The sequence below is a fragment of the Notolepis coatsorum genome, assembly GCF_963971535.1.
Source record: "Notolepis coatsorum genome assembly, chromosome: 7".
NCBI classification, from domain to species: domain Eukaryota; kingdom Metazoa; phylum Chordata; class Actinopteri; order Aulopiformes; family Paralepididae; genus Notolepis; species Notolepis coatsorum.
The window spans coordinates 82,642,871-82,664,260 of record NC_140171.1 but is presented as its reverse complement, the minus strand read 5'-3'; the positions used below and the strand labels follow the sequence as shown (position 1 = coordinate 82,664,260).

The following is a 21,390-nucleotide window of genomic DNA, read 5'->3' as shown; positions in this document are numbered from 1 at the left end:
CCCACCCCTGCTTATATGGGAAGCTGATAGGGGTGTGGTCAGACAAATATTGGGATATAAAGGTATATTGTGGTCTTTTATTCAGTGCGCGTGCACGTGCGAGGACAGTGCATGAGTGACGCCGAGCGTCACCACTATTAACAGAACTTGGTTATAGTCATCGTTAATGTGCCTACCATGTGAATGTGCATGCTCAATGGACAGCACAAAAGCAATTTGTGTAGGTGGAGACTAGAGCTACCACAGATAGTAATAAGTTATAAGAGTAAGTAATCCATACCATATATATCCTAATAGTTACCTTATTACCATACTTGTGAATGTGTTTTTCCCTGTAGGCTAATACATAAATAGGCATACATTTTTGTAGTTGAGCAAAAATTTGCAGTTGAGTAGGCTACAGTGTGCTGTGTTTTTATGTCTTCCATCGAGGACCACCTTGGAAAAAAGTGTTTTAATTAATGCTTTTAGGTGATATCATCAGGAATACAAATTGGTCAAGATAATTTGTTTTTATGATGTGTTTTTAATTTCCAAATACAAATCTAATCAAATTTAAAAAAGCAGTTTTTGCAGTTGAGCTACAGGTGTTGTATATTATACAGCCTTTTCATGCATCTTTATCAAGGGAACCCTTATCCTAATGATTTTTTAAATAATATTATGATGATACGATATGGACCTAGTAGTTGGGTCATCTGTGGCACTTCATTTCTCAATGGATTTGTCATCTAGGAGGGTTAATAAACAAATTTAGCCGGGGTGTATTTTTTAAAAAGGCGGGGGAAATTTGTGAGAGACCAAAATCCAAAATGGCTGCTGTGGAATTTAACTTTTGGCTGAATGATTATCCAGTTTGACTATTGGCTACTACGGGCCACCGTACCGCTAGTGCGACTGCGTACAAACTGCCTCGCTACTATGAACCTGCTCTCACCGTCACGTCACAACTAGATGTTTAATAAACCTACGGTTTGATATACCCAAGTGTGTTCATTGACTCACACGCAACTGAGGTACATATTAACACAGTTTATACAACGGCATGCAAATTTCTCGATTCTGATTGGCCATTTACACGTCTTTATTGGCAACAATCCACGGTCCTGGGCTCAGGACCCGCCCACAACCGAATCACATATCACTCCCCGGCTCACTCCGGGAGAAAACAAGATCGCGGACAACAAATGGTTATGTTGAAAGCACCATAACGACTAAATATGAAGCGATTCTGTCAAGGGGAATGTGTTAGTCCTTTAAACAATGTTGGATGATGTAATTGATGGGTCTTGAGTCAATCTAGAACAAAAAAAAAATCGCGGATTGATTGATTGATTAATTGATTGATTTAAATTTCTTCCTTCCTACTTTCTACTGACTGCAGCGTTCTCTCTCACACTGTCCGACGCTGGTGTACCCACAAACACACACACACACATACACACACACACACACACATACACACACACACGCACGCACACACACACACACACTGTGACACACACACACACGCACACACACACACACACACACACACACACACTCCTGTCTGCAACAGCGGGGGAGTCAGACTGAGAGAGAAGCAGCGCTGTTTTAAGTGAGCATGGTCTATTGAATTGATTGATTGGTTGATTGCTAATTTTATTACTGTACCCCTGGTTTCCAACTGGTTAAGTTTAGGCTAAAAGAAATAAATAAAAAAATAGGGCGAAGAAAACGTTTTTTTCCTATAGGGCAAAGAAAACGTTTTAATTTGTTTTACCTACTTTATATAGAAGCATCTAAGAATGAAGTTCTATGGAAAGTAGGTCTGCATTCCCTTAACAATTGTGTGTATTGAGCCGTACTGTATTGTACCCATTCTGCATCTGGTAATAAAATTTTCAATCAATCATTCCAATAATACACAGTTGGATGTGTTAGTTGGTTGGATGCACTTCAAGCTGCTTCCACATGAGGCAACTTCTCTCAATCATTCCAATAATACACAGTTGGATGTGTTAGTTTGGTTGGATGCACTTCAAGCTGCTTCCACATGGAGGCAACTTGTCTTTTTTGTAGTTGTGGGAACAACTTTTTCTGGCGGATGGTTTTTTCAATAAATCTTCGATTAATGTGTGTTTATTGTATAGAAATAAGGTTGGATGAATCTGGCAGTTGTATAAAAGCTTTACACCACTTGTAGTCGTGATTTGTGACCAATAAACCATGCCTAGGGGGGTCTAACGACCCTCGGCTGCGCCTCGGGCCTAACGACCACCCCTAGGCATGGTTTATTGGTCACAAACCACTCCTGCGCGTGATGTAATGCTTAATTACATGGTGTCAGAAGACAGTACGGACTTTTCGCCCGTGAGTAACGTGTCTTTCGTCGTGTTTTTTTTACTAGCCTTTGATAGCCTAGCTAACCTAGCCGCGGACGCGCTAGTAGACAGACACTATGGCGGATGGATTTCGCAGACCCGACCCTGTTGTATTTGATGAACATGTCGCCGAGAATTGGCGCATTTTTGAAGGGGAATATGACATTTTTATTGCCGCAGCCCACTCAGAGAAACCTGCACGGACAAAGGCTTACATACTCCTCAACATTGCTGGACCTGAAGCCATAGAGCGGGAGCGCTCGTTTGTGTATGCAGCTGAGGTGCGCGCGCCCGGTGACAACAGAGCAGTAATTACACCGGCGGAGTCCAGAGAGGACCCGAACTGCCTGAAAAGAAAATTCAGAGAAATATGCAATCCCCAAAGCAACAGGACGATGGAAAGACACAAATTTCATTCGAGAAACCAGAAGCAAGGTGAGAGCATTGAATCCTTCATCAGTGACTTGAAGATCAAAGCAAAAAATTGCCAGTTTGGAACTCTGACTGAAGAGCTTATCTGTGATCGAATCGTGTGTGGCATCACACGGGACGCTTTGAGAAAATCTCTGTTGAGGGATAGTGAGTTAACACTTGCCAAAGCTATCACAATCTGTCGTATTCACGAGATGACAGAGGAAAACAGCAAAACACTAGCCACACAGGCTACCAGTGTTGATGCAGTGAGGCCTGTTTACAACAGAAAGCACCAGTCTAAACCCCAGGTATTTTCAAACAATGCCATAACAAAGTGCAACAATTGTGGTGGTAGTCATGAGGCTAAAAGAGAAAAATTCCCAGCCTTCGGACAGCAGTGCCATAACTGCAAGAAGGTAAACCACTACAAAAGCTGTTGCAAGTCTAAGGGTGCTTTCAAATATAGTTTTGGTGGACTCGGTGCGGTTCTGGTGGTGAAGTTGCAACATTGTTGCATTCATCATTTGGTTCGTCTGCATTCACACAGCAATTTGTCAGGCGCACCAAAACTTTCTGAACAATGTCACGCGGTCGAAAACGGCGCTCGTCTATTGGACAATAGAGAGTGGAAATGTGTGTGTGTGGCTGCAAGCCCGTGTGTGCGCGCACGTGTGTGTGCGTGTCTGTGTGTGTCTGTGTGTGTGGACTGCGAGCCCTCCAGATCAGCGGAGGCAGAGTTTTTTTTATTTTGACGTGACATTGATCCATTGTTCTATTGAAGCCCATTACCACCATCCTCTCGCTAAACAACTTGTACACCGCGTTGTTTTTATGAGTGCCCACAAGTAGCTGTTTTATTTGGTCTTCTGCCCATATGTGTACAGTGTGCTTGTTTTGCAGTGAATGCTGCGCGCCTCGGTAATAATATAATAAGCTGCGTTTTTTCTTCCTTCTACCCAAGATGCACAGTTAGATATATAGATATATAGATAGATAGATAGATAGATAGATAGATAGATAGATAGATAGATAGATAGATAGATAGATAGATAGATAGATAGATAGATGCAGTGTGCTTGTTTTGCAGTGAATGCCGCGCGCAGTGGTAATAATAAGCACTTCCTATATTTGGTCCGCGTTTGGTCCGATGAAGCAAACCGAGACCTATGTTTTTGGTCGGACCAGAGCTTGTGTGTTTGGTCCGCGGACCAAGTTTGACGCGCATTCACACAAACCCGAAAAACCGGTGTCCAATTATCTAGCAGTCTCAGTCAATGAGTCAACTAGATATCCCCCTTGGAAGGGTGTGGGCGAAATGACTTTACTTAAACCATAGAAACAATTCGGACTTTATAAGAATGTTTGTTTATTTGGACCTTGATGTCCAGCATCCAATTCATCCTTTGTTACAATAATCACCAGGTGGTCAATTAAACAAGGGGTTAGCTTGTAGCTGATAGTTGGTAGTAGCTTACATCCAAGCATTAGTCGATAATGTTAGTAGAGGTCGATATGGTATCGGTAATGTTCAACCAAGTCGCCTCTGTTGATAGTTTGTTGATAGTTAGGTTGCAATTTAGCAACCGGTTAGATAGTGTAGCCAGACATTAGTTGGTCTGCATGTAGTTGGTCTATAGTCAGCATGTACATTCAGTCAGCGTTTTAGTCAGTCAGCATACAATCAGACGTTAGTCAGTCTATAGATTATTTACCTATACAAAAGGAAAGGAAAACAAACGGCATTAATTAATAACTAGATATATGAATTAAAGAGAAATGCGGATATTAACGGCGCATATAATGCTACGTACCGTTGGCCAGTCAAGAGTTCGCCCACAGAGCTTTTCACCTTACAGTCTAGACTGAGAGTGTCACTTAAATAGTGCGACGCGCCGGCGCAGAGACAGCTTACCTGCTCAGAGTCGCAATACGTACTCCAAAGTGCGTCCACTAGGCTGCACCAGATAATAATTAACTCATGCAATAAATGTATACAATAAATGTTACTCATGATAATAATGAAGGATAATAATGATAAATATATTGGGAAAAAACGTCGGATAATTCTCCACCTCCCACTTAGTTTTCTGAACGTCAGGCTCCTAAAACTATTCAAACTATACAAGTGATCCCGGTCTATATTATTATTATTTCTTTACAGGCGCACGAAGAATTAAACTATGCCGCATTTACGGTGGTAGCACAAGCGGCTCCCGTGAAAACTACTCAGGTTCCATCGGCATCGGGTGATTCTTCACGTCCTCAATCCTGCCAGAAACAGGCGACTTTCGACGTCCTTCTTTGTGCCAGAAACAGGCGACTTTCGACGTCCTTCTTTGTGCCAGAAACAGGCGACTTTCGACGTCCTTTGCGCCAGAAACAGGCGACTTTCGACGTCCTTCTTTGTGCCAGAAACAGGCGACTTTCGACGTCCTTTGTGCCAGAAACAGGCGACTTTCGACGTCCTTCGTTGTGCCAGAAACAGGCGACTTTCGACCTCATTTGTGCCAGAAACAAGGCGACTTTCGACGTCCTTTTTTGCCAGAAACAAGGCGACTTTCGACGTCCTTTTTTGGTCATTGTTCCTCGAATGGTAGAAGTACCACCAACCTCCTGACGTCCCTGTGGAGGACGGTGGTGGGGCACACCCCGACGTGACGATCACGTTTGGGATGACCGGCGGTAACGGGAAGGCTATGGCAAGTCCTTACTTCCACGTCCCTAATGACACCCTTTGGGTCAGGGTGAGTCTTTATCACCCGGCCCAGTCGAAACTGGCCTCTGAGTGCGTTCTGGTCCGCAAGCCAGACCAGGTCCCCCTCAGTGACATTTCTAGCGGGAGTGTGCCACTTTTTTCGGACGAAGAGTTCTGGTCCCGCCAGCTGGCTCCATCGTTTCCAGAACCTGTCCACTTCAATCTGGATTGCTCTCAGACGGACGAAGGGGTAGCTAGTGGACTCGAAACCTCTGGGGTCTCCACGGGGCCTTGCACGTCCCAGTAGGAGAGTGTTGGGGGTGATGACCTCAATGGTGCCATCCCGAAGCTGGGCATTGGCGCCAATAGGCCTCTCATTTGATAGATTGGCAGCTAGGTATAGGAGGGTTTGGAACTCCAGGGCCGTAAGGCTCCCTTCTTCGCCTATGCTGCTTAGTGCTCTTTTCAATACTCGCACAGCTGCTTCAGCCGCACCATTCCTATGAGGAGAGTCAGCGGGGTGGAACACCCAAATCCAATCTGTACCAGACTCTGCGGCTTTCTTCTGTACTTTGTTATTGTCGATATTTGCTAGGAACTTATAAAGTTCTTCCAGCGCTGGCTTTGCTCCCACGAAATTAGTCCCTTTATCGGACCAGAGCTTCTTAGGATGGCCTCTCAATGCAGTGAAGCGTTGGAATGTTTTTAGGAAACCTTCAGTCGAGAGGTCTTCCACTATGTCGGCATGTATTACTCTGGATGCCATGCAGCAGAAAACTACGCCCCAGGCTTTCTTACTTGTTCTCTTTTTCACTGAGTCTTTGATCGTGTAGGGACCAAAGAGGTCCAACGTGGTATACTCGAATGGTGCAGCCGGCTCTGTGCGCTCCGGGGGGAGTTCGCTCATGATTTGACGCCACATTTTTGCCTTGTTCTTTCGGCAGTGTATACACGAGTCAATTGTGCTTTGGGCTACTCTTGGCCCCTGCACAACCCAGGCTTTATCTCTCATGCGCAAGAGGGTTCCTGCAATGCCCTCATGGTTTGCCCTGTGAGCTTCCTCTGCCAGGAGGATGCTCACCCATTCCCTGTAGGGAAATAAGGGCACCCCAGGCCATTCTTTTGGCCATGGCTTGAACTCTGCCGTGGCACTGCAAGAGTTTGGAGTCCTCCTCTTTGTGGCCCACAAGTCTGTCTAGTGTGGTCACAGGGAATTCTGCGCCTTCCTGTGCGGCCAGGCATAGTTCTCTGAATGCGCCTTGCAGTTCATTTACAGTTAATGCCTCCCACTTTAACAATGTGTGGGTTGGCAAACGTGCTTTCGTCGTTTGGGCCTTCCGGGTTTTTACTGTCGCCCAGAACTTCAGTGCCCTTCGGATGAAGCTGACGACGTTGCAGAGTGTCTTGAGAGAACTGTATCTCCTTGGGTTTAGCTGGCCTACGAGAGCCCCGCCCCAAAGTTTGTCAGGGCTTCTGTTTGGCGAGATAATGATATCTGATTCTTTTGTGGCTGTTTTCTTCTCTTCCCCTGAGCTGGCAAGGGGAAGCATTGTCTTTGCTTGCGCTCTTGTGATAGCAACTGTGAAGGCCTTTCTTTGAAGCCTACTTACTGCGTCTCTCGCAGCGGTAGATACCTCTGAGGCTGATTTCATTGGCCATTCCTGTTCGGGGTAGGCGAGGAAGTCAGGGCCGCACTGCCACGCAGAATCCTCTCCGAGTAGCTCTGGGGAGCAGTGGCCTCTTGTGACCAGGTCAGCAATATTGCGTTCTCCTGGTACCCACCACCAATCAGTGACGGGACCAGCCTTCTGGATCTCTCCGACCCGATTCGTGAAGAATGTCTGAAAGCCATAGCTTTCTCTTTGGATGGCTCCCAGCACCGTCTGACTGTCGACGAAGTGGAACCATCTTTCGATTTTGATTCTTCCATGTTTAAGCACATACTTTGTTAGACGGGATGCGAACACCGCCCCACAGATTTCCGCCTTTACTGGATCACCTCTAAGGTCAAGAGGGGCCAGTTTCGCTTTTGACTCTACTAGCCGGGCAACTGCTCCCTCAGACGTCTCCCATCGTAGATACAGTACTGCGCCATAGGAATCACAGCTCCCGTCTGAGAACGTGATCCCCCATGGCTTGCCCAACCAGCCGGCGGGCGTGATACTTCTTGGGAATGTGACGCGGCTCAGGCGAGCATATTCCTTGAACAACTCCACTGCTTTCTCTCGAAGCTCCTCTGATAGTGGCTGGTCCCAAGTGTCCTTGGTAATTTTTCCAGCCTCCTGGAATGCTCTTCTCACTAGGATCACTCCCTTCTGCTTGAGTGGAGTTGCGAGACCAATCGGGTCATACAGTCCTGCGACTTGGCTGAGTAGGACTCGGCGTGTCAGAGGGTTAGGCGTCCTCTCTATGATATTTTCTTCGGCTAGATCTGCTTCCATCCTCATTTTTTGCCTTCTCCGGGAAAAGTTGATGGATTCTATTACGAAGAGCTTATCTTCCTGAACAAGGTAGCCGACTCCCAAAGCCTTGTTATCTTCATCCTTAAGTTGGTTCGGTAGAACTAGTGTCTCTGGCTTGGTCTCCGGGGTGTCATGCCTCCCACTGTGACCAGATCGGACCCAGGGTTTGAGGTGGAAGCCGCCTGCCTTCAAGATGACTTCGACCCCCTTAAGGATCTCTTCCAGTCTGTGAGAGTCATTGTGTGATACGAGGAGATCGTCCACGTAGCTGTTGTCCACGATGACAGATCTTTCCTCTGTTAGATGGGAGAACCGAGGGAGGTATGTGGTCTCTCGCATAGCGACTTGGGCAATACATCCGGCCGGCTTGTCTCCCATGTTCACCCTGACGACGGCGTAATCTTCTATCTCATCTTGCGGTGAGTCTCTCCATAGAAAACGGTGTACATGAACTTCCTCCTCCTCAAGCCACACTGAGTTATACATCTTTTTGATGTCGCCGATGGCTGCATGTTCTCCCTCTCGGAATCTGAGGAGTACTGCACGGATTTGGTTCAGCACATCAGGACCTTTCAGTAGGATATTGTTCATGCTTACACCTTTGTATTCTTGGCTACTGTCCCAGACAATTCGTACTGGAGTGGTGACGGAGTGTGGGTTCGGTGCGGTCAAGTGACTCACGTACCATACTGCTCCTTTCCATTGGTCCATCATAGACCTAGTTAGTTTCACGGCAGCTCCTCTCTCCACCATTTCGTGGATTTGCCTAGTATAGGCGACTTTCCATGAAAGATCCTTCTCAAGGCGCTTCTCTGTCCTGAGGAAGGTCGACTCCACAGCTCGGCGATTGTTAGGGAGAGATGCTGGTTGTTCCTTCCAGGGGTACTTTGCATCCCAGTGGGAGTCCCCACAGTGCAAGTCTTTCTCCTTGAAGGTCAAGCCAGCCTTGATGATCTCTAGCTCCCGCTCGTCAGCCAGTGTCATCTCCTTTCCTCCAGGAGGACAGTTGCCACAGCGACATCCCCCACAGACGGGGTCACAGGCTGCTCCGATGCTGTCCCAATTCAGCCAGTCAAAGACTTCCTTGTTGCTTGTGGCAGTTACTGCTTCTTTCATGCTTTTCCTCTTGGTTAAGTCTACCGCGAGGTTTTTGCATTCTCTCGTGATGGTTGTTCCCATGGAGCGTGCGAAGTGGGTCAACGAATGACGCGTGGTCATTTTTACTTCTTCAAAGAGGTCCGGATGCGCACCGCTCACAGTTTTGCCCAGTGGGCCGTCTCATAGCACCAGATCACCGGCTCTCTCCATTCTTTGTGGGGCCAGGCGATGTGTGATATAGTTGGTGTCGGAGGCGATGTCCATCAACGCTCCAACACAGTCTCCTCCTCTTGTCGTGACGTCCATGAGCATCATGAGGACTGTGTATTCTTTTATGCCACTTTTGTCCAACAGTCTCTTGCTGGCGTACACTTGGGAGGTCGCTTTGTTCGTGAAGGCTTTCTTGAATGCTTCCATTTGGAGCGTTGACAACTTTAACTCTGTGACCACCTTCTCCTGCTCAGCCGTAAGGCCTCGGAGCCCTTTACGAGCGCCGGGCTCATTGATTGTTTCGTTCCTGCTCTGTGTCTTGGAGCAGAGGAGAAAATGATGGTTGACAGGGCCGCCCCCCTTTACACACTCATCTTTTTTACAGAGGAACCTTTTCTCGCATAGGCCGTTGGCCCCGTGATAAGCGAGGCATTTGATGCAAGCTCCAGCTTTCTTCACCTGGGCTCGTTTTTCCAGTAGCTTAGCCTTCTTGAAGGCCGGGCAGAAGTACAGTCTTTTCCCATGTGCTTCCTCTCCACACATGGTGCACGAGTGCCTCTGGGGCTCCCTTCTTACTTCGCTCGCTGTCGTTCTTGTAAATGACCATCTATCACCTCCCCTGTCGCTCAGCCTTTCACGCTGGGTTGGTCTTTTGCCAGCGTGGGTGGCTCCGATCTCCAACTGTGCTAGCCTCTCGAGGATCCTTTCTTGTCCTTTCAGAAATGACAAGAGTCTGTCAAAGTAACTAGCGGGAGTGACGCCATTCGCGGGGTCACGTTCATAGGAGATCCACTTCTCTCTCATGCCTATAGGCAGTTTTCTCTCTATGGCGGCAACAGTTAGGTGGTTTTTGATCACGTCCTCCATCCCAAGGTCTTTTAAGTCGTACAGTGCGGTTTGCACTGCTTGGACCAGGTTAATCATTGGCCTAGGCTGGTTACTCCGTACTGGAGGCACTTCTTCCAGACCTTTGAGGATCAGACTTGCGGTTGTGCTTCTGTCTCCAAAGCGGTTGTCCAGGAGCCTGAAAACGTCGTCCGCTGTTCTGCAGCGATCCAGCCCGAGTTTCTTTCTCAGTGGCTCTTCTACGCTGTCAAGAAGGTGATATAATTTGCATACAGGCAATCCTGATGGTTCGGCCAAAGCCTGGAGGTCCTCCCAATTATCCCGCCAGCGCCAATAGGTCCTTCTGTCGCCACAGAATCTGGGCAGGTTGATGGCGGCGAGTTTTATCTTTGGTCGGGCCCCCTGGTGGGCTCTGTGGTGAGCGAGACCTTCCCGCGTTGCGCCCTCATCGCCTGATGGCGTGGCGTGGTCACCTCGTAACTGAGGCATGATAGCGAGGTCAGCGCTCTGGTAAAGATAGGGTTCGCTGCTGGGTTGTCTTACCCGTGGGAGCGAACTCCTGTCGGTATACTCATGAGGTCCACTTCTTGTGGTCTTTGCTCCAAGCTGGAGATGGGTTGCTTTCGGGGCCCCCTCGTGGCTCCCGATAGGTAAGGGAGAGTCTTTGGAAGCGCCCTCTGTTTGACTACTGTCAAGCTGAGGAGATGACGAGTGGATGTGAAGGACTTCACTTTTGCCATTGGTGGACGGGGAAGGTTTAGCTTCCGCGGCACGTTGCAGAACATCGTTTGAAATATCAAGTGGGCTGGTTACTTCACCGCCCCTTTCAATGTTGTGTGTCCTTATATCCTCTTCACCCTCATAAGCACATCCAGTGTCACCCTTTCCCCCAGGCTCTAGGAGGGTCGACCACTTGTCCATCAGTGCTGCTCTTTCCTCGTCCAAGTGCCTGTACCGCTTCTCTAATTCAGATATGTTGGGAGTTGGAAGAAGGTATCTCCACTCTCTCATCATTTGTTCAAAGGCGTTGAGTCTTCTCTCCAATTTGTTCCCCTCCAACGCTCTCTTGTCTTGGGGTGCCCATTGGGTGCTGAGTCTCTTTGCCTCTTCCAAGGCCTCCTTAAACTCCGCTTCAAGGGGGCCTAATTTTGGTTGAACGAAGCGGGACCATACCTCCGAGAAGATCTTCTTCTCTAGTGTCATTTTCCTCTGCTTGCTTCCGTCTTTCTTTGCTGTGGCGTCGGCCATCACGGTAGCATGCGCAGTTCCGTCGGCCTCCAATGCTCCAACATAGTCCCCCGTCGCGTCAACGAGCTTCGCAAACTCTATCTGAAGAGCTTTCTTGTCGTTGACAAGCTCCGCTAGCGATGCAGTGTCAACATTGTCAGCTACTTGGTTGGCTCTCCTTGTGAAAGCTATTTGCGCCGCAGTACGCCTCTTCTTTAGCTCTTCCACATCTACACCTTCCATCTTGTCCCAGTCAGCCGTTGCCCCAACTGGAGCTCCTTTTGCGGCTGAGTCGCTGGTCGCAGGCAGTAGTAAACAATGGGGTTAACAGTCAGAAGCACAGTTCGTACAGTTGGCGTGTAGCAGAGTGATTACAATGACACTGCTCCAAGCAGGAGATAATGACGGGACCGTATAGTGGGTCAACGTAGTTTCGCTTCACTCACTTGAACCTGGTAATGGCCACAATGAGAGTGAACAAATAGGATAGAGTTGGTGAGCACCGCTACAGCTTCTTCACTCACTTGAAACCTGGAAATGGCCACAATGAGATTGAACAAGTAGGATAGAGTAAATTAGCACCGTTTCAGCCTTTGGTTAATCCATTCATAGTATAGTTTACGGCGTCTGGAGCAACAACGTATTTGCACCGTTCAACACATCCAAGGCATAGGCATGTCAATGATAATGTTCACAGAGTTTGGAGCAACAATGTAATTTGTACCGTTCAACACCGCCAAGGCATGGGTGTCAATGATAATGTTCACAGCGTTTGGAGCAACAACGTAGTTGCTTGATTCAACACAGTCAAGGCATAGGCATGTCAATGATAATGTTCACAGCGTTTGGAGCAACAACGTAGTTGCTTGGTTCAACACAGCCAAGGCATGGGTGTCAATGATAATGTTCACAGCGTTTGGAGCAACAATGTAGTTGCTTAGTTCAACACAACCAAGGCATAGGTGTCAATGATAATGTTCACAGCGTTTGGAGCAACAACGTAGTTGCTTGGTTCAACACAGCCAAGGCATGGGTGTCAATGATAATGTTCACAGCGTTTGGAGCAACAATGTAGTTGCTTAGTTCAACACAACCAAGGCATAGGTGTCAATGATAAAGTTCACAGCGTTTGTAGCAACAACGTAGTTGCTTGGTTCAACACAGCCAAGGCATGGGTGTCAATGATAATGTTCACAGCGTTTGGAGCAACAATGTAGTTGCTTAGTTCAACACAACCAAGGCATAGGTGTCAATGATAATGTTCACAGCGTTTGGAGCAACAATGTAGTTGCTTAGTTCAACACAACCAAGGCATAGGTGTCAATGATAATGTTCACAGCGTTTGGAGCAACAATGTAGTTGCTTAGTTCAACACAGCCAAGGCATGGGTGTCAATGAAATGTTCTTTAGCTAGCATTGGTGGCCAGCAGTGTTAGCATTCTTTGGCTAGCAATGTTAGCAGTCTTTGGCTAACAGCGTTAGCATTGGTGGCTAGCAGTATTAGCATTGGTTGGCTAATGGCTAGCGTTAAGCATTGGCAGCTAGCAGTGTTAGCAGTCTTTGGCTAACAGCGTTAGCATAGGTGGCTAGCAGTATTAGCATTGGTTGGCTAATGGCTAGCCTTAAGCATTGGCAGCTAGCAGTGTTAGCAGTCTTTGGCTAACAGCGTTAGCATTGGTGGCTAGCAGTATTAGCATTGGTTGGCTAATGGCTAGCGTTAAGCATTGGCAGCTAGCAGTGTTAGCAGTCTTTGGCTAACAGCGTTAGCATTGGTGGCTAGCAGTATTAGCATTGGTTGGCTAATGGCTAGCGTTTAAGCATTAACATTGGATGGAGTTCGGCGACCCCACCACTTCAAGCAACCAGCATGTGGGCGGAATACGGCGATTCCAACCCAATAAGCAGTCAACATCAACGTTTCACTTCCCTTGAGCTGACCGCGTCCTCTCCAATGTGCCCCGTCGTGTGTATCCACTCCGTCCTGGTTCCACCTTGACGTTGATGGGTATCCCACGCGGCACTTCCTTCTGCGTTCCGTCCGTCCCGTCTCGTAGCGGGCGCGTGCAGTAAATAATTGTCCAATTATCTAGCAGTCTCAGTCAATGAGTCAACTAGATATCCCCCTTGGAAGGGTGTGGGCGAAATGACTTTACTTAAACCATAGAAACAATTCGGACTTTATAAGAATGTTTGTTTATTTGGACCTTGATGTCCAGCATCCAATTCATCCTTTGTTACAATAATCACCAGGTGGTCAATTAAACAAGGGGTTAGCTTGTAGCTGATAGTTGGTAGTAGCTTACATCCAAGCATTAGTGGATAATGTTAGTAGAGGTCGATATGGTATCGGTAATGTTCAACCAAGTCGCCTCTGTTGATAGTTCGTTGATAGTTAGGTTGTAATTTAGCAACCGGTTCTGGATAGTGTAGCCAGACATTAGTTGGTCTGCATGTAGTTGGTCTATAGTCAGCATGTACATTCAGTCAGCGTTTTAGTCAGTCAGCATACAATCAGACGTTAGTCAGTCTATAGATTATTTACCAATACAAAAGGAAAGGAAAACAAACTGCATTAATTAATAACTAGATATATGAATTAAACAGAAATGCGGATATTAACGGCGCATATAATGCTACGTACCGTTGGCCAGTCAAGAGTTCGCCCACAGGGCTTTTCACCTTACAGTCTAGACTGAGAGTGTCACTTAAATAGCGCGATGCGCCGGCGCAGAGACAGCTTACCTGCTCAGAGTCGCAATACGTACTCCAAAGTGCGTCCACTAGGCGGCACCAGATAAGAATTAACTCATGCAATAAATGTATACAATAAATGTTACTCATGATAATAATGAAGGATAATAATGATAAATATATTGGGAAAAACGTCGGATAATTCTATAATCCGGACCAAACAGCCCCTGTGTGAAAGCGACCTAAGCCACAGAGTCAAAGATATCCACAGAAAAAATCTCCATTTCAAGTCTGTGCATGAAATGTCAGTGGACCAGTCTACACATGAAGACGACACGTTCTATGTGGATGGTGTCAATATTGACAGTGTCAATTCTCAAGTAAATGAGAAAGATGAAGGATTTGTCACAATGCACATAAACGGCAAATCTACAGAGTTTAAAGTTGACACAGGAGCTAAATGTAATGTTATGTCAATAGAGATTTTCAAAAGAGTGACTAATGGAGAGCAATTTGTGCAGCAGAAGAAAACTGCAAACCTTGTTGCTTACGGAGGCACTAAAATTGAGACCAAAGGTCTGGTCACACTATCGTGCTGTTTAAAGGAGGAGCAACACACACTGCCTTTCTTCATAGTGGACAGAGATGTGCAACCACTACTAGGTTTTCGTGCATGTATGGACATGGGGATTGTTCAAATGAGCCTAGACGTCCACCAAGTCACCATGGAGAATAACACAGATTTCAAAACACAGATTCTAACACATTATAAAGATGTGTGCAGTGATGAGCTTGGAGAACTCCCAGTCATATATTCCATGACGCTGGATCCCAGCATACAGCCTGTGGTCCGACCAGCCCACCGCATCCCCGCAGCGATGCAAGAGAGGGTTAAAGCGGAATTGGACCGCATGCAAAGCAGTCTCAGCTGTCTCTGAGCCCACAGACTGGGTTTCATCTATGGTGGCAGCACACAAGAAAGACAAACAAGAAATCAGACTGTGCATCAATCCAAAGGACCTCAACACAGCGTTGAAGAGGCCCCATCACCCCATGCGTAGTGTTGAAGAGGTAGCAGCACAGATGTCGGGAGCAACAGTGTTTTCCGTCCTGGACGCCAAGAACTCATTCTGGCAGATACGTCTGGACGAGAAATCCTCAGTGCTGACCACATTCAGCACACCGTTCGGGCGCTACAAATTTCAAAGAATGCCTTTCGGCATCAACTCTGCAAGCGAGGTGTTTCAGCGCTCCATGGAACAGCTGTTCACAGGCTTACCATGCTCCGTGATAGTAGATGACATCATCATCGGAGGCCGCGGAGTGGCTGAACACGATGCCAACCTGAGAAAAGTGCTTGATCGGGTGAGAGAGGTCAACCTCAGGCTAAACTCAGCAAAGTGCAGGTTTTGCCTAGACCAAGTAGGTTATGTAGGCCACATCTTCACGAGCGAAGGCCTGAAAGCAGACCCCTCTAAAACAGCAGCTATAACTGAGATGCCAGTCCCCACAGATGTCACTTCACTACAGCGTTTCCTAGGGATGGTAAACTACCTGGCAAAGTACATCCCCAGTTTCAGTGACATAGCAGTGCCACTGAGGAAGCTGACCCACAAGGAGACGGCGTGGTGCTGGTACCAGCAGCACCAGGAGGCATTTGAGCGCCTCAAGTCGTGCCTATCCAGCCCACCAGTGTTGATATATTACAACGTCAAGGAGCCAGTCACACTCACATGTGACGCGTCATGCTATGGACTCGGAGCAGCATGCATGCAAAGTGGCAGGCCAGTAGCATTTGCGTCGTGTACCCTCACAGATACTGAGACAAGGTACGCCCAAATAGAAAGAGAGCTTCTAGCTGTCGTGTTTGCCTGCACAAAATTCAAGGACTATGTATATGGAAAGCCCACAATCGTGGAAACAGACCACCAACCTCTGGTGACGATCATAAAAAAGCCCATTCACACAGCCCCAGCCCGTCTTCAGAGAATGCTACTCCGTCTACAGAGCTACGACATCAGCCTAGTGTACAAAAAGGGCAAGTACATGTACCTGGCTGCCACCCTCTCCAGAGCTCCAAACAAACATGTCACCCAGAGCTAGGGCTGACCTTCGAATTTTTTTTTGGCAATCGAAGCTTCGATTTAAATTCGAAGCTTCGAATTAATTTTTTTTTTCTTTTTTTTTTTTTATCTTATGTTGTGGGACTTGTACAGCACTTTGGTAAACGTTGTTGTTTTTAAATGTGCTCTATAAATAAAGTGGATTGGATTAATGAATTAAGTAGCCCCTTTCGTGACTGTGATGCAGCCAACACGGCTGTGTGATTTAATTCAAGGTGGATCGCTGTTGTCGTTTGAACAACTTCAGATTTCATGGGAACTACCAATCCCCCAAATCAAGAATGTTTAAGATGAATGAAGTAAGATTTTGATTATTTGAAATATGGCCTGTGTAGACTAAACTATGCACAGAATTATGTCAGTCTACAAGGTCCGGATTCTACATGGCCCGGCAATGTAGACCTTGTAGACTCCACTACAGACCAATTATCAGTGAATGTTCATGCATTTTTAAGAAGGGCTACTTCCACAAAAAAACAAAGAACTCACCAAAACATCTCAGTAGCACCTTATCTAAATGTTCTATTTCATATATGGAGATTCATATTTATTTATGTATTGCATGCATTTCTACATTTTATTTCCTATTTTGTTTATTCATCCCAGTATCTTTCTTTCTTATGTGTGGAATTCTACAAGGCATTTACATTCACATTTACATTTAGTCATTTAGCTGACGCTTTTATCCAAAGCGACTTACAAGTTCTGTACGACAGGTCATCAGGAAGGATACAACTCTATCAGCTGAGTAACAATATTCATCAAAGTGTTGCGTGTTACAGTGTAGGTTAGTTTATTAGGACAAGTGCATGACAGTAAGGTTAGTTAGGGTTAGATTTATTTTATTTTATTTCAGATAATGGTTGAAGAAGTGCGTCTTTAGTCGACGGCGAAAGATTGGACGGGATTCGGCTGTCCTAACTGGGGTGGGTAGTTCATTCCACCATTGTGGGGCAAGGACTGAGAATATCGTGTAGGTGGTGTATATCCTTCAAACAGGCAATAGTGATGATATAATTTGGGCAGTGCTGAGCTGGGTTACTTTCCAGTGTATTTCGGCCCCACCCAATGGCCACACACACACACACACACACACACACACACACACACACACACACACACACACACACACACACACACACACACATACACACACACACACACACACACACACACACCGAAGTAAAAATAAAAATAAAAATTGAAAACAATTTTTTTTGAAAATCTTTTTATATATATATATATATATATATTTTTTTTTACTTCGATTTTTTTTTAATGTTTGAAGCTTGTGCCATCGAACGAAGCTTCGAAGCTTCGAAGTATTTAAGACAGCCCTACCCAGAGCCCTGCTGAAAACGGTGCTTATGAGGTCATGTCGGTGAGTTGCATCTCCACCGCTCGCCTAGAAGAACTCAGAAAGCACACAGCAGAGGATGAGATGTTACAGACCATCAGCGCGGTCATTCAGAGAGGATGGCCCAACAGAGAAAGCCAGCTCCAGCCTGCTGTCGTTCCCTTCTTCCCTTACAGAGACGAACTCGCAGTGGAGGATGGAATCATCATGAAAGGCCACAAGACAGTCATCCCCCAGTCTCTGCACAGAGAGTACATCATCATCGTGCACAAAGGACACCCAGGTGTTGAAGCCACAAAGCGCAGAGCCAGAGGCATCATATTCTGGCCGGCAATGTCAACTGACATCGCTGAAGAGCTGCTCTCATGTGCAACGTGCAACAGCACCAAGTCCCACCAGCAAAAGGAACCTCTGAAACTTCAATCAGTTCCAGACCTCCCATGGTCTACAGTTGCCACGGACATGTTTGAATGGCATGGTAAACACTACCAAGTGCTAGTAGATTCGTATTCTGGCTGGTACGAAATCGACCTTCTCCACAGCCTGACATCGGCTGTGATATCTTAAGTTGAAAAGACATTTTTCAGTCCACGGCTCACCGCACACTCTCTTCTCTGACAATGCTAGACAATTATACACCAGTCAGAGTTTCAAGGACTTTGCCAAACAATGGGATTTTGTACATACCACCAACAGCCCAGAGTTCCCACAGTCTAATGGGCTCGCAGAGAGGGCGGTCAGAAGTGCCAATCAACTGATGGAGAAATCTCATAGAGATGGAACCGATGTTTTTTTCAATCTCCTGAACCTCAGGAATGTCCCCCGTGACTCAACACTAGGCTCCCCTGCTGAACGTCTGATGTCACGGCAGACACGCGCAGCCATTCCAGTGTGTAGCAAACTACTGGAACTAGCCCCCAAGGACGCTCGGCGAGTCAGCGCCCAGCTCCTCAACAGAAGGCTCACTCTGAAGCACCACTTCGACAAGTCAAGTCGCCCACTACCGCCTTTAACAGAGGGACAGGTGGTCCGTATGCAGACCCCGAAAGGATACGACCGACTTGGGACTGTGAAGGAGAAGAGCAAAGAGCCGCGCTCCTACGTCATCCAGTCCAACGGGAAGACATACAGGAGGAATCGCCGTCACATCCTTCCTGTCACAGAACCACCACCACCACGGTTCCACGCAGAGGACCCAGACTCCCAGAACACCGGCTCCTCTACAGTGAACAATGCACCCTACACGCCACTATCACCAGGGCCAAACAACATGCAACACACACACTCTCCCCGGCCGACACACCCAGCACGCTTCCCAGCTGAGAACAGTAACGCACAATATACAACGCGTGCAGGCCGCATCTGCAAGCCAAACCCCAAGTACCTCAGAATCCTATGCCATTGTGTCAATATTATTTGCAATAAGTTGTTCCACTTATGCACTTATGGTGATTCCAAGTTTTATGAATGCACTACTTCTCAAAGTGATATATACTCGTCCACCTTTGTCTACAGATGGATAGTTTTAAGTTTGTCTAAGAGTATCTTCATTTAATTGTTTACTGGAAATTGTAGAATTCAAAGTAAAAGAAATTTTCTGTGATGTTAACATTCACATAGTGATACAGTATTTTGTTATACGAGATTTGAGCTAAAGGGAAAGGATGTAGATCATTGGCTGAATGATTATCCAGTTTGACTATTGGCTACTACGGGCCACCGTACCGCTAGTGCGACTGCGTACAAACTGCCTCGCTACTATGAACCTGCTCTCACCGTCACGTCACAACTAGATGTTTAATAAACCTACGGTTTGATATACCCAAGTGTGTTCATTGACTCACACGCAACTGAGGTACATATTAACACAGTTTACAGTTTGACCTACAATGATGCATAATACATGGTACCAGCCCCCTCTCAGTCATGTACCAGCCAGCCCCCTCTCAGTCATGTACCAGCTCCCTCTTAGTCATGTACCAGCCAGCCCCCTCTCAGTCATGTATACCAGCCCCCTCTCAGTCCTGTATACCAGTCCCCTCTCAGTCATGTACCAGCCCCCTCTCAGTCATGTACCAGCCCCCTCTCAGTCCTGTATACCAGCCCCCTCTAAGTCATGTACCAGCCCCCTCTCAGTCATGTATACCAGCCCCCTCTCAGTCATGTACCAGCCCCCCTCTCAGTCATGTACCACAGCCCCCTCAGTCATGTACCACAGCCCCCTCTCAGTCATGTACCACAGCCCCCTCTCAGTCATGTACCACAGCCCCCTCTCAGTCATGTACCACAGCCCCCTCTCAGTCATGTACCACAGCCCCCTCTCAGTCATGTACCACAGCCCCATCTCAGTCATGTGCCAGCCCCCCTCTCAGTCATGTACCACATGACTGGCGCGGGGGGGGGGGTGCTTAGTAAGAGATGTGATTGGGCCAGCCCAGTGTTAGTCAGTACCAATACATGGTACCAGCCCCCTCTCAATCATGTACCAGCCCCCTCTCAGTCATGTGTATACCAGCCCCCCTCTCAGTCCTGTACCAGCCCCCTCTCAGTCATCTACCAGCCCCCTCTCAGTCATGTACCACAGCCCCCTCTCAGTCATGTACCACAGCCCCATCTCAGTCATGTACCACAGCCCCCTCTCAGTCATGTACCACAGCCCCCTCTCAGTCATGTACCACAGCCCCATCTCAGTCATGTACCAGCCCCCCTCTGTCATGTACCTGCACGACTGGCAGGGGGGTGCTTAGTAAAATATGTGATAGGGCCAGCCCAGTGTCAGTCAGTACCAATGGGCCGCTGTCCCAGCCTAGTAGTGGGCCGGTCGTTGACCAAATAATAATAATTTGCCCAGTTGGCCGACGCATATTTGGGCCGTTATGATTTGAAAAAAAAATGCCCGGTATGCCAGATGGCCAGTCCAGGCCTGCCCACAGTCTAATGATGGCAGGTATGCAACTTTATTTTTAGCAGTCCGTAACCACCAGTTACTTTCACTTTCATTTGTTGCATACAGGAGGAAATTGTTTGATTGATTGATTGAAAACTTTATTAACAGATTGCAGAATGGGTACAGTACAGTACAGCTCAATACATACAATTGTTAAGGGGATGCAGACCAGAGAAAGACTTTCGTCTTGTTTACATCAGGGTCCCCCATTTTCAATTCATCGTAACATATATGACATACATGACATACAGATAGACAGTACTGCTACATCTATACATTTATGACATACCAGATTTGCAATTACAGTACTGTTTGTGATACAAAAAGAGTCCAGAAAGAAAAAGTATATACATTTGACGTAGAAACTGTACATTGGATTGGGTAGGTGGGGGTGGGGGGGGACTGTACATTGGAGGTGGTTGGGTGGGTGGGGGGGGGGGGGGGGGTTGGGTAGGAGGGGTGGGTGGGGTACACTGTACAACTGTACAAACAAAACTGTACATTGGATTATTGACAAGACCATACTTGGTCATTTACTGTACATTGGAGGGGGTAGTGTTCGGACATTTACAGGGGCCAGTTTCGAGTTGCAGTCTCCCTTAGGTGTTTTTTGAGAGTGTTTTTGAAAGTGGGTAGTGATTCACATTCCTTTACAGCTTTGGGTAGGGCATTCCACATTGATGTGGCATAATTGCGAAACGTGTTTAGTCCCTTGTTTGAGCCGAATCTGGGTTTAACATGATTTGTGGAGCTCCCTCTGGTGTTGTGATCGTGGTATTCACTGACCTTTGGGAAGTATTTTGACATGTACATGGGTACCTTGGTCGTGTAGTGTATCTTGTAGACCAGGCCCATTGCAAGTTGCTGTACTCTGTCGTCTACTCTAAGCCATCCTAGGTTGTCAAAGTGGGCAGGGGTGAGGTGGGTTCTAGGAGTAAGGTCAAGCAGTAGTCTGAC

The 21,390-nt window shown here is 47.0% G+C and overlaps 1 protein-coding gene across 4 annotated transcripts in view; it reads left to right on the top strand.

Moving 5' to 3' along the window:
- Positions 1-21,390, top strand: part of LOC311231987 (interleukin-15-like) — an 87,078-nt gene that overhangs the window by 30,630 nt on the left and 35,058 nt on the right. The gene's annotated exons all lie outside the window — the stretch shown is intronic.